Genomic DNA, 11,261 nt, shown 5'->3' with positions numbered 1-11,261 from the left:
AGCGTCTGACTAAAAATTCCCTGTTCTACTCACATCTCTCTTGTTCCAAGATTTAGTCTTTCCCTAGCCAAGAAAGTTGCTGGATTCTGCTTGCCCAGGTTCCTGGCTTAATTCACATCTTCCAGGCATGATCACACAACAGGCACATCACTGCTTCCAATTCAAAACCCCAAATTCTGTTTCCATTTTCTTTCCTGGCCTCCTGTCAACTCGCTTCCTGCTTCTCTAGCATTCCTGGAGACTTTCTAGGACCTTTTGTCTATGGTTTCAACCTTTCCAGGCAAGACAGTTAGGGTTAAGTCCCAAGACTTTCAGGCAACCGTCTGCTTTTGACACGACCTGCCTGTTTCTCTTCAGCTAACTCTTGCTTACTTTGGTTCAGGCCTCAGGCCTTACACCAGGCCCATGCTTCAGGCCCATCCTTTCTAGTACAGGATGTAGCCTGGTAACAAAGCCCTGACTGTAGTATCAGGAAACCTGGGTTCTATTCCTGCCTCTCCCACAGGTTGGAGAGGTTATTCCCTGTCTGTAAAATAAGACTAATGATACTAACCTTCCCTTTTTAGACCTACACACAGCAACTAGGGATTTTTATTAACTACTCAAATATCGGTGAGCCTGGCTCGCTAGATGAACCATCCGGTTCCTCTTGGAATCATGTTAAATGCTTGATCCCCATGACCAAAGTCTCAGATACCGGGAGAAGTGACACGGGGGAATAAAAGCTGCTGTCTGAGGTAAACTACCTGGCAGGAATCCCCTGGAATGGGAGCCATCGCTACCAGGAGCCCAGGAATAACAAGACTCCAAAAGTCCAGCTGCCAGGCAGTTTGACCATCTCCTTCAGGCCAGTGGCCCAGAATTCCAGGACATCTTTGGGCCTGGGTTTAAAAAGAGGCAGCACCGTGTGCTCAGCCCCTTTTTATCCATCCCCTTTCCCTCCATTGGCACGCAACCCTCAAATGGCCAAAGGTTTCCCTTTCCCTCCCTCCTTGGTTAAACAAGCTGGTTAAACAGCTCGAGGTGATGGAGTGATAAGCACCCACTGACAGAGTCGCTCGGGTTGCAGGGCCAGCGTAAGTCCGCTTTTAAAACTGCCGGCCATAGCTGCAGCTACGGGAGGGGACTCTAGCAAGGGCCTGGAACAAGGAACAGGGCTCCACTCCTGCATGGGATTCGGGCTTCCCCCAGGCAGATGCTCTGTTGCTGCTTTCCTGTCTCTCCCTTCTCCAGGTGGAAGGGGACGGTTAGCCAGTGTTCCCTGCAAGCTGAGCTCTTGGGCGGCCAGCCAGGAGACATTCAAATGCTGCCCAGTTTGCTAGCCGGTAGCATGTGTTTCTAGTGGTGGTGCATGTGGTGTACTGGGTGTAGACATAGATCTTGTTGTTATAGTAACTGCGTTAGGTCACTGGGGGTCAGCCCAGCTGGTTTGGGTTTTTTCTAGCTAGCTCCGTGCTATGCAATAAAATGGACACTTGCAACTACTCAAGCTCTCTGTATTTCCACTGATTTCTTCCCATACTGTGAAACTCCACGTGACGTAACAGTGCACATCCGTGCATGCCTTGGTGCACATAACAAAATGTATTCCGCACAGGAGTGGGGGAAAAAGTAGAGGCATTATTGCTGCTAGCTCCTTACTGAAACTCAGTGAAAGGCAGGGGAAATGAGAGATCAAGATCCTGAGACTGACAGTCCCCAGGAACAACGGGGAGAGGCTAAAGTCCCAGTTCAGCCTGACTGGCAGAGCAGGGAGCCAGGAGGGAGCCAGGGTCGGCAGAGTGGGACTGAGCTAAGGAGAGCGCAGGGGCCCGCACTGAGCTGGGGAGCAGGGCTGGCCTCGGGGAGGGAGAAGGGGAGGCCGGGGTCAGGATCGGGGGCAGTGCGACTGGCCTCAGGGAGGAAGGGGGGGTCAGGGGCAGCATGACTGGCTTCGGGGAGGGAGAAGGGGAGGCCGGGGTCAGGATCGGGGGCAGTGCGACTGGCCTCAGGGAGGAAGGGGGGGTCAGGGGCAGCATGACTGGCCTCGGGGAGGGAGAAGGGGGGGCCAGGGTCAGGATCTGGCCCCTCCCCCCCAGAGCTGCTTCCCATCCCCTCTTCCTTCCAGCCAGTTCCTGCCCCCCCCCCCCCCCAGCCAGTCCCTCTTCCTCCCTCCCCCCTGCCCAGGATCAAGTGTGTCCGTTTTTTTGGGGGAGGGTCTACCTGGCAACCCTACGAGTCAGACCCGGCGCAGGCACCAAGTGATGGGGACTGCCAGAACTTTGGGAACCTGAGTCTGCGGGGTGGGGGTTTGTGGCAGGTCAGGAGATGAAAGGGGAAGGCACTAAGGGACAGGGTGTAGGAGACAGACAAATGCCAGGGGGCCAAGTGGAGACAATGAGGAAAAGGGCAGAAGGGTAGGTGTCAGTGGGGGAGGGGCAGGATGATGCTAGGAGAGGAGAGGGGAAGGGCTTTGGGGGCTAGAGGGGAGAAGGGGAGGTGCTGGGAGAATGCTTGAAAGAAGGGGTGGGCATGACGAAGGCGGGGATGGAGCAAGGCACGTGTAAAGGCACAGGGGCATGAGGGGAAGGGGGCAGAGGGTGGTGAGGGAGTGGGCAAAGTGGGCAGGGGCAGTGAGGGAAGGGGGAGGCACCAAGAGGGTGCAAGGGTAAGGGAAGGTGCAGGTGCCAGGGAGTCCGGGGGTGAAGCAGAAGGGCAGACACCTGCAGGGGAGGGACCAGCACCAGAGGAGAGAGGCAGGACAGGTGTGTAGAGGGGGGTGTTAGGAAAGGGGAGGAGGAGGGGTAGCTCACATGGTCAGAGTGGGGCTACTGGAGGAGTGGGCACAGGGGAGGAGAGAAAGGCTGCTGGAGGGGGCAGGTCTCGGGAAGGCCGAGGGCAGTGAGAAGGGCAGGAGTCAGGACAGCAGAGGTGGGTGAGGGGTTGGGGGGGCAGTAGGCACCAGGGGAGCTGATGGAGGAAGGGAAGGAGACAGGGCAGCAGAGGGGACAGGTAAGTGGTTACTAAGATATTTATTAATAACTAGGTGCCACACTGACACATCCAAACAAGCCACAAACTCAGTACTGGTGCACAACACAAAATGTATTGTGCTCATGGGAGGAAACTCTTAGAGGGAACACTTCCCCCAGCCTCCCCACCCCCCGAGTTAATGTCACACACGTTGGGTTAATGCAATTGCAGGATCGTTGCATGAGGGGGGTTTGGTGAGGGCCAAACTAATCCCTATTGGTAAAAGGGTGGTGGGAAAAGTCCTTGGGGGGGGAGGTCACATGACACCTTTTATTTCTGGTCATGTGTCCATATTGCCCTGAAAGTCTTACCTCCAGAGGCTTGGTAATGGGGGTCAGGGGGGTCAAAGAGTACATTTAAAAACATTCTTTGGGTGCACACCCTAATGAAATGTGCTGCGCACGCCTATGGGCAGAGAGCAGATCCAGTCCTGGGAGCAGGGCTGCAGCCACAGAGTTATAGACGCCACCCAGAGAGCAGATCCGCATGCTGGGAGCAGGCCTGCAGCTGTAACCCACACACCTGATGTGGGTCACTATCCCAAGGAGTGGCACTGAGACCACTTCCAGCAAGCAATTATTACAAGGGAGCTCTTCAGCTTATGCTGAGAGGCAACTGGCTTATAACTCAAGCTGTAGCAGCTCCTGCCCTAAGCTCCAACAGTCCCAGGTTCTAATCCACCTGGTGGCAGTTGCACAGCCATGGAAGCAGAGGGGCCAGGGAACCCTCTGTACAGGACTCCCCCCCCCCCCCCCCCACACACACCCTTGCTTCCTGGAATCAGCCACCTAGGTGAATAAAGCTGGAAACCCCCATGCCTATAGCTGTGCGCCTTTGCTAAATAGCTAGAGCCATTCTAAAGTGCCCAGATCTCACAACTAAAAAGAAGACGTCCCAATGAGCTGTTAAGCTGTGCTGCCTGCCACAGACAAGTAGCTCCAAGAAGAGGGAGTGCTGTAACTCTGGAGCCTAATGATGGTGGTGTCCTCCAGCCATTTCAGATTAGTACAGCTGCCTCCCTGTGAACCAGGAGCGAGCTGGCCATGGGGTCCCATAGACCTGGCTTGTGCAGCCTAACCTGATAACTAAGCAGCCCATCCATTACTAGCCAGCTGATTACCTTGGACATGGGAGACCATCGCACTCGTAATTCCTGGGGCCTTCACGCACTGACAGGGTTTGACTCGATCGGCCAGCTAGGGAGAAAGAAATAAACAGAAGGCAGAGGAGTCACCAAGAGATCAGAAGACCAGCATGGTGCCTTATAGGCCGTTCAGCTGTGAAGAGTCACCAAGACAGGGCAGGTGATGCTAACCTGAGTTAGTCCATTAGCTGCGGCTAGGCTGGGCCACGAGAGGAGAGACAGGCAGTAAATCTGCAGCTGTCAGACCATAAGGAGGACACGGAGGATTCGAAACCAGCTCAGAGAACAGGGCTGGGTAAGATGCAACCCACCTAACACTGTGATCTGGCCACTTTGTGTTTAGATCCTGCTGCCCATGCCGCCGAATTCTAAGTGGTGACTCAGGCAGCAGGATCCAATTTTAAATGATTCACGGCTCATGGTTACGGCAGGGGCAGGAGCCACGAGCCCTTTAAAAAGCTGTAGCCACGCTGGACAGCTGCCAGTAGTGGCAAAGCTGTGAGCTCTTTTCTGTGCTTTTAATTGAAAGCCTCAGCCGCGGAGAACTCTGAGGGTGGGCTAGTCCACAACACCGCCCCTTCTGCCTCAGGCTCCGCCCCTTCTGTGGGTGGAGCCGGCCTATGACCCCATACCAAAATCCATTAAGTGGCCCCCTTCTGAAAATTATCGCCCAGCCCTGTCACAGAATCATAGAAAAGTCTGAGTGGAAGGGACCATGATAGGTCCAGTGTTTCGCAAACTTTTTTTATAATGTACCCCTTTAAAAAAAAATGTGTAAGTACCCCCAGTACCTACAGTTTTCAGACACACACAATTTTTTTGAACCGTTGCAACACATTTGTTTAAACAACTGAATCGTAGCCGGGCGGGCGATGGCATTTTTGGGTGTAAAAGCTACAAAAAGAATAAAGCGCTGTCAAACTGAAAACAAAAATTCAGTTTTCTCCAAATTTCAGTTGTGTTGACGTGTCCCCCAGACATCTCTTGAGTACCTTTAAGGGGACTCGTACCACTGGTTGAGAAGCACTGATCTAGTCCACCCCTGCACCGAGACAGGACCAAGCATGTTTGTCTCACCTCTTGGCTCCTAGGACACGGCTTGAACTAACGCACTTGGAAAGACATTATCGTTTATACACCCAAAGTGCTTCGTCTCAGTGTATTACCATAAAATCTAACTGTCCAAACTCCGACCTTTCATTTCCCTGTCACTTGGCCAGCCACAGCCTCACAAGCCTTCGGCATCGATCTCAAAGCCCTTGTCACGCTTTTACACAGCTGTGCTGACACGCTTGTGAGCCAGGCACACTTGTGCGACACGTCCCAAAGCACTTGCTCCAGGGCATTACATCGCACTTGCCTGCCTTTGATGGACAGGGAAAGGGAGACCTGAAAGGCCTCTCCAAGGTCACCAGCGCGAGAGTGAGCGCAGAATTGCGGAGCAAGGGTCTAACACACAACTCTGTGCCTTAGTCACTAGGTGGCATTAGATTAGAACCCGGGAGTTCTTACACCCAACCCCCTGCCCCCTCCACTAGGCCATGCTGCTGGCCTCCCGCCTCTCCCCCAGGGCTTGGAGACAGACGGGAGGCTGGAGCCAGCCTGCGCAGAAGGGGCTGTAACGCTTACAGCACGTTCATGACACTGACCCTGCGCAGCCCCTCTCAGATCCACACTCGGAACCCACGAGAAACACCCCAAGAGCGGAGATGAAACCGCCACTCACCTGCAGCCCAGCTTCCAGGAAGGGCAAAGCAAAAGCGGAGCTCGCGGATTCCAGCCCAGCCTGGCACCTGCTTCCTGAACTTTGGCCCCTTTCCTCCAAGATAGCAGGAGGCTGCTCTGGGCCTTTTGTGCCCACGACGGGGCAGAAAAGCAAACTCAGCTGTTGGTTCCATCTTGCGGGCAGAGCCCCGGCAGACAGTGGCAGGCGGGGGTATCGACTGACCCTCCAACCCAGGATATTCCCCCCACACCTGGATTCGCTTCCTAGTCATCCCCATCTCCCTGCACGATCCTTGTTTCTCATCCCGCCGGTCCGAGAAATTGTCAGAGCAGGTTGATCCAGACCTTGCCAAGGGCTTCGGTTACATCACAAGGCTTTGCCGCCACAGCTGGCTTGGCTTGGGTGTGTGGCAAAAGCCCCCCCCCCCCCCCCCCCCGCTGGCACAGCTATTCTGGCAAAGCCGCCAGGGCAAATGGCAACTCTGCCGAAAAGCATCTGCTGGCTTTAAGCTCCCTGCGAGCTGTTCTCATCGCTCAGCCATCACCACCACTGCCCTGCCTCTGTCCTGCTCCTCATCCCCGCCCCCACTCCTATCCCCTGCTCTCCTCCATCTCCTCCCCCTTCCCTTCTCCTGCCCCTCCCCATTTCCACCTGCCCTGCCCATCCCCGTCCTCTCCCTCCCCCCGTCTGTCCCCCTCTTATGTGAGGGCTTTGCTGGAAACGCCCCCCCCCCAAGCCAGGGAGATCTCCCCTCCGGGAACAATTCAGCCCCCCATCTCGCTCCCTCCACTCCACAGTATTTCCTCCATTCCCCACAGTTGAAAATTGAGCTCCCCCATCCCCTCAGGTGACAGTCGGCCTCCCCCATACGCAGCTGCCTAGGTAGGCACCTCCGCAGCCAGAGCCTGCCCCTGGCGCCCACGTCCCCTCCCCGACTGCCTGTCCCAGGCGACCACCTGAACCTGCGTCCCCCATTCCCTCAGATCACAGCTCCCTCCCTGACCCTGCACCCCCCGACACCCCTCCCCCAGGCCAGACTCCTCTCTGGCACCCGCACCCCCTCCCCCAAACCCTCTGCTCCCCCTTCACCCAAGTCACAGCTCCCTCCCTGACCCTGCACCCCCCCGACACCCCTCCCCCAGGCCAGACTCCTCTCTGGCACCCGCACCCCCTCCCCTAAACCTTCTGCTCCCCCTTCACCTAGGTCACAGCTCCCTCCCTGACCCTGCACCCCTCTAGAGCCCCTCCCCCAGGCCAGAGTCCTCTCCTGCGCCCATACCCCCTCCTGGACCCTGCACCCCTATCCACCGCCCCAGATCATACCCCCCCCCTGCACCCAGGCTCCACCCCTAAGCTCCCTTCTGCACCCAACCACCCCGTCCCAGACCCCAAAGCCCTCGGTAGAAATGTGGCCCTTGATCAGTTGCCAAAATGGCCCCCCCATTACAAATTATTGACCAAGCCTGATCCAAATGTTTTTTGAAACATTGTTTAATGAGAATGTAAATACAATTCAATACAATTGGGAGGGTTGGGGGGAGGGGGACGCAGCTGCTGGCTCCTCAGCTCTTGCTGCTCTCACTGGGTGTCTTCCTGCTGCAAGGGAAGCAGAATCCGTCACATTCATCCCTGGGGACTCAGGGGAACTGGCCCCCCAGCATTTCCACCCTCCTCCCCCTGCTCTCTGGTCACCCCCCGTCAGGCCCGCAGGGTGAGCTCCTGACCCCCCCCCCCCGAGCTCCTGACACCTCGGCCCCCTCCCGCCTCCTAGGACAGTTTCTGTGTTCAGAGCCTCCCCCACCCCCAGGGACGCTCGCAGGGGCAGGAGGGATTCTGCCAGCAGGGACGTGGGGTGGGGGCAGCCTGAGGAAAGGGGCGGGGGACTCCCTGAGGGGATGGGAAGGAGACCCTGGCCCTGCCCCACTCTCCTGATCTGCTCCGGCTGCTCACCATGTATTCCAGGAGCTGATGGGCCTGCCCATGCAGGGCGTGGGCCAGGACCAGCCCGGCCTGGCTGGGGCGCCGCAGGGGGGAGCGGGCAGCGAGCAGAGCCTTGTCCAAAAAGCAATTCTCCTGCTCTGCTGTGAAGAGCTGCCCAAAGACCTGAAATCAAGAGCACAGGAGGTTTCAGCTGACGGCCCAGAGCCCGGCCCCAACTCCTGGGGCTAAAACAGCTTCCTCCTCCCCCAAACTCCCTTCCAGACCCTGCACCCAGACGCTCTCCTCACCCGGCACCCCAACCCCTGCCCCAGGTCACAGCTTCCTCCTGCCCCCAAGACCCTCCTACCCCCACGAGGGCCCCAGCCAGCCCCACCCCCGAGCCCTGCCCTGCCCTGCCCTGGCAGCGCGTCCTTACCTCTCCCACCCTCACGCTGTTGCTGTGAGCCAGGACCCATCTTTCTTTGTAGTAGTGTCTGCACCACAGGTCCTCTGCCTGGTGGATGTTGAGGCCTGCAAGAGACACAACAGGGTCATTCTGCTGGCAGGTCTGAGCCCTTCCCCTCCCACGGGTCCCTGCAGGCATCCCTGGGCAAATGGAGGGGCACAGGGGGCAGAAGGGGAACACAGAGGGACGCATCCCCCCTTGGGCCAGTCTGGGGGAAAAGGGCTGGGTCCCCTCCCCCCGCCGCCGGCACCCTCAGGGTGTCCCTGGGGCCCAGGTCCCGGCTGGGTTCCTTACCCCTGTGGTGGAGGAGGAGTTGATACAGGCTGTGCACCCCCTCCCGGGCCAGCCGGCTGACGTCTTCGGATGGGTCCGAAATAAAAAGGCCCAGCTGGGCCACGTGGTGACCCATCCTCGGCCAGTCGGCGGAGTTCTGAGGGGAGAGAAGAGGGGGGGTCCCTCAGCATCCTGGGGCTGCACGTCCCATGCAAACGGCCGCCGAGGCGGGTCTGAGCTCGGGGGACGGACAGAGACACCTCCCGGGGCGGGGCGGGGCCGGCCTTGCGAGGAGACAACCCTGAGCAATGGCCCCGACTGAAGGGTCACTCCGGGGGTGGAACAAGGGGATCCACTGACAGCCACTCCCCAGTCTGGGGCCCAGTCCCTCAAGAGCCCCCCTGAAGGGCCCAGGGTCGCCCCTCCCCTGGGAAAGGAGAACGCGGCCCATTCCCGGCCCATTCCCGGCCCTGCCTCTGCCTCCCGGGGACGCTCCCAGCCCCGCGCCCTGCAGCCCCAGACCCCCCGGCTCCGAGGTCACTTACGTCAAACCCCGGGAGGGTGGTGGCGACTCCCAGCAGGGCCGTGGTGCTGCGAAGGGCCCTGGCTCGCTCCTGGGGCAGGCGGGACTCCAGCCACGGGCTCAGGTGCTGGGGGGGAAAGAGACAGGTCAGGACCCGTAGGGAGGTGCCGGTTCTGGGCAGAGCCTGGGGCTCCTCTCAGACTGTGCCCCCCCCAGCCACTGACACTGCTCCTCTCTCGGCCCCCCCCCCGAGGAAGCAGGGACAATGGCCCCGTCCCCCCCACGGGGCTCACCTCCATTATGAGCTGCAGCCGGGCGGTGTCTGGGGACTCGGCGAGGAGGCTCGCCAGTAGGGCCTGGAGGTCGTAGGGAAGGGCCCGGATGAACTGCTGCAAGACAAGGGGGAGCCCTGGGTCAGAGGGGGGTTGGGGGATCCAGGCCACCCGCTGGCTCCGAGGTGCAGCCTAGAGCAGGGTCTGAGCCGCCTCGCAGAGCAGGGAGGAGCCCAGGCTGGGCATGGAAGGGACGGGCCCCCCGGGAGAGCAACGGGAACCCTGGAGGGAAAGATCCAAACCTGCAGCTTCTTCCCTCCCTCTGCCCCCCCTCCTCTCTGGAGCTCCAGCCCAGCCCGGTAGCAGGGCCCGGAGGGACGTACCTGAGTGTGGATGGGCTCCTGCTGCCAGTCCCCAGACACAGTCTGTCCCACGGCCGCCGTCAGCAGGGGGCTCAGGAGCTGGGCCCGCAGGGGAGGCTGCAAGGTGCTGGCAGGAGAGAGGGGCAGAGACTGTTAATTCAGCAGCAGGAGACAGAGACTTTCCCACTCCCTGGCCAGGGGATCTGCTCTGGGGGAGTCGGCGGGGGGGGGGGGGGGTCGGTACCTGAGGCTGCAGGCGGCGTTGAGGCAGTCGGCCAAGACCAGCGGGGGGGCGAGTCCTCCATGATCTCCTGGGAGACCCAAGGAGACAAAGGGGCGTGTGAGGCTGGGCCCCCAAGAGACGCTCACGCAGCCAGCGCCCCCACCCAGCAGGATCCAACCCCACTGCCTCCCGCTGCCCTGTAGCCCCCCTGCCCGGCACAGGGCCCCTCCCAGCACCCCCCTCCCAAACCGGGACCAGCTCAATCCTTGTCCCCAGGCCGTCTCCTGCCCCTCCCTGCCCTGGTGACCAGCCTCTGAACCTCCTCATCCCTGCTCCCCAGGCGCATCCCCAGCAGCCCGCTCGGCTCCCTTCCAGCCCCCCATGGCCCGGGGAGACCCCTCCCTGTCCCGAATCCCCCTTCCTGTACAGCACCCCAGACCTGCCCCATTTCTGTGTCCCTCCCTCCTCCAGCATCCCCACCCACCCTCCCCATGTCCACCTCCAGCCCTCCTGGCTCCACCCATCCCGTTTCCAGCACCCCCACCCGCCGCCATGGCCCAGGCAGACCCCTGTCCACCCCACGTATCCCCTTCCCTCCTCCCGGCTGCCGCGACTCGCTTACAACGATCCTGGCCATCATGGTGTCCTTGCAGCAGCGCGGCGCCAGGGTGTCCTCGCCCCTTTGGAGGGCGGCGAGGCAGGCGAGGGGGATGGCCAAGAGGAACCGCTGCAGGGCGGCTGGGCTCTGCACCCCAGAGAGAGTCTGTGAGCCTGGGGCCTGCCTGCCCCCCACGGACAGCTGCAGGGCTCAGGCCTCCCAGGAGTGGAGGTGGGAGCTGCCGGTTGTCCAAGCACCCACATTCCCCCCCCCAACTGCTGCCTCAGGCTTGTGGGGGCCCAGCTGGTGCATGACAAGAGCCCCCAGCTTGGGGGGTCCAGGTCATGCAGGAGAAGGGGCCCCAGGGGGATCCCCAGGGACAAGCCCCTCCCGGAGGGGGGAACGTGCTGGGAAGGGGCCGGACAATCTCGGGTCCCCCCCGTGTGGAGAAGGTTCCTACCGTGTCCCGGGTGTGGAGCTGCTCTTCGATGTCGTAGATGGCCCCTTCCTCCACCCGGGAGTCCATCCGCTCCTGGCAGAGCTCCGCCGAGGCGCAGGGGGGCTCTGTGCGGGAGGGAAGGGACCAGGGTGACTCCAGCGGCCAGCAGGGGTCACGCGCCCCCATGTCAGGGACCCAGGGCAGGTTGGGCACCACACGCCCCTCGCAGGGACCCATCCCCCTTCCACCCTCACATCTGCCAACGCCCTCAGCAGAGCCCCCACCAGGAACAAGAGAGCCAAG

The 11,261-nt window shown here is 60.1% G+C and overlaps 1 long non-coding RNA gene across 1 annotated transcript; it reads right to left on the bottom strand.

The window, feature by feature from the left end:
- Window positions 1-7,359: 7,359 nt before the first annotated feature.
- LOC149523321 (uncharacterized) lies at window positions 7,360-8,334 on the bottom strand. The gene is made up of 3 exons (XR_016347151.1): window positions 8,239-8,334; window positions 7,833-7,985; window positions 7,360-7,475 (listed from the first exon to the last, which is right to left on the bottom strand). It is a non-coding gene; the product is annotated as an uncharacterized LOC149523321 (long non-coding RNA).
- Between the last annotated feature and the right edge of the window lie 2,927 nt (window positions 8,335-11,261).

Source organism: Pelodiscus sinensis, chromosome 18 (genome assembly GCF_052426305.1).
Source record: "Pelodiscus sinensis isolate ZL-2025 chromosome 18, ASM5242630v1, whole genome shotgun sequence".
In the NCBI taxonomy this organism is placed as follows: domain Eukaryota; kingdom Metazoa; phylum Chordata; order Testudines; family Trionychidae; genus Pelodiscus; species Pelodiscus sinensis.
The sequence above is the reverse complement of the archived record's forward strand: the minus strand, read 5'-3'. Positions and strand labels throughout refer to the sequence as shown.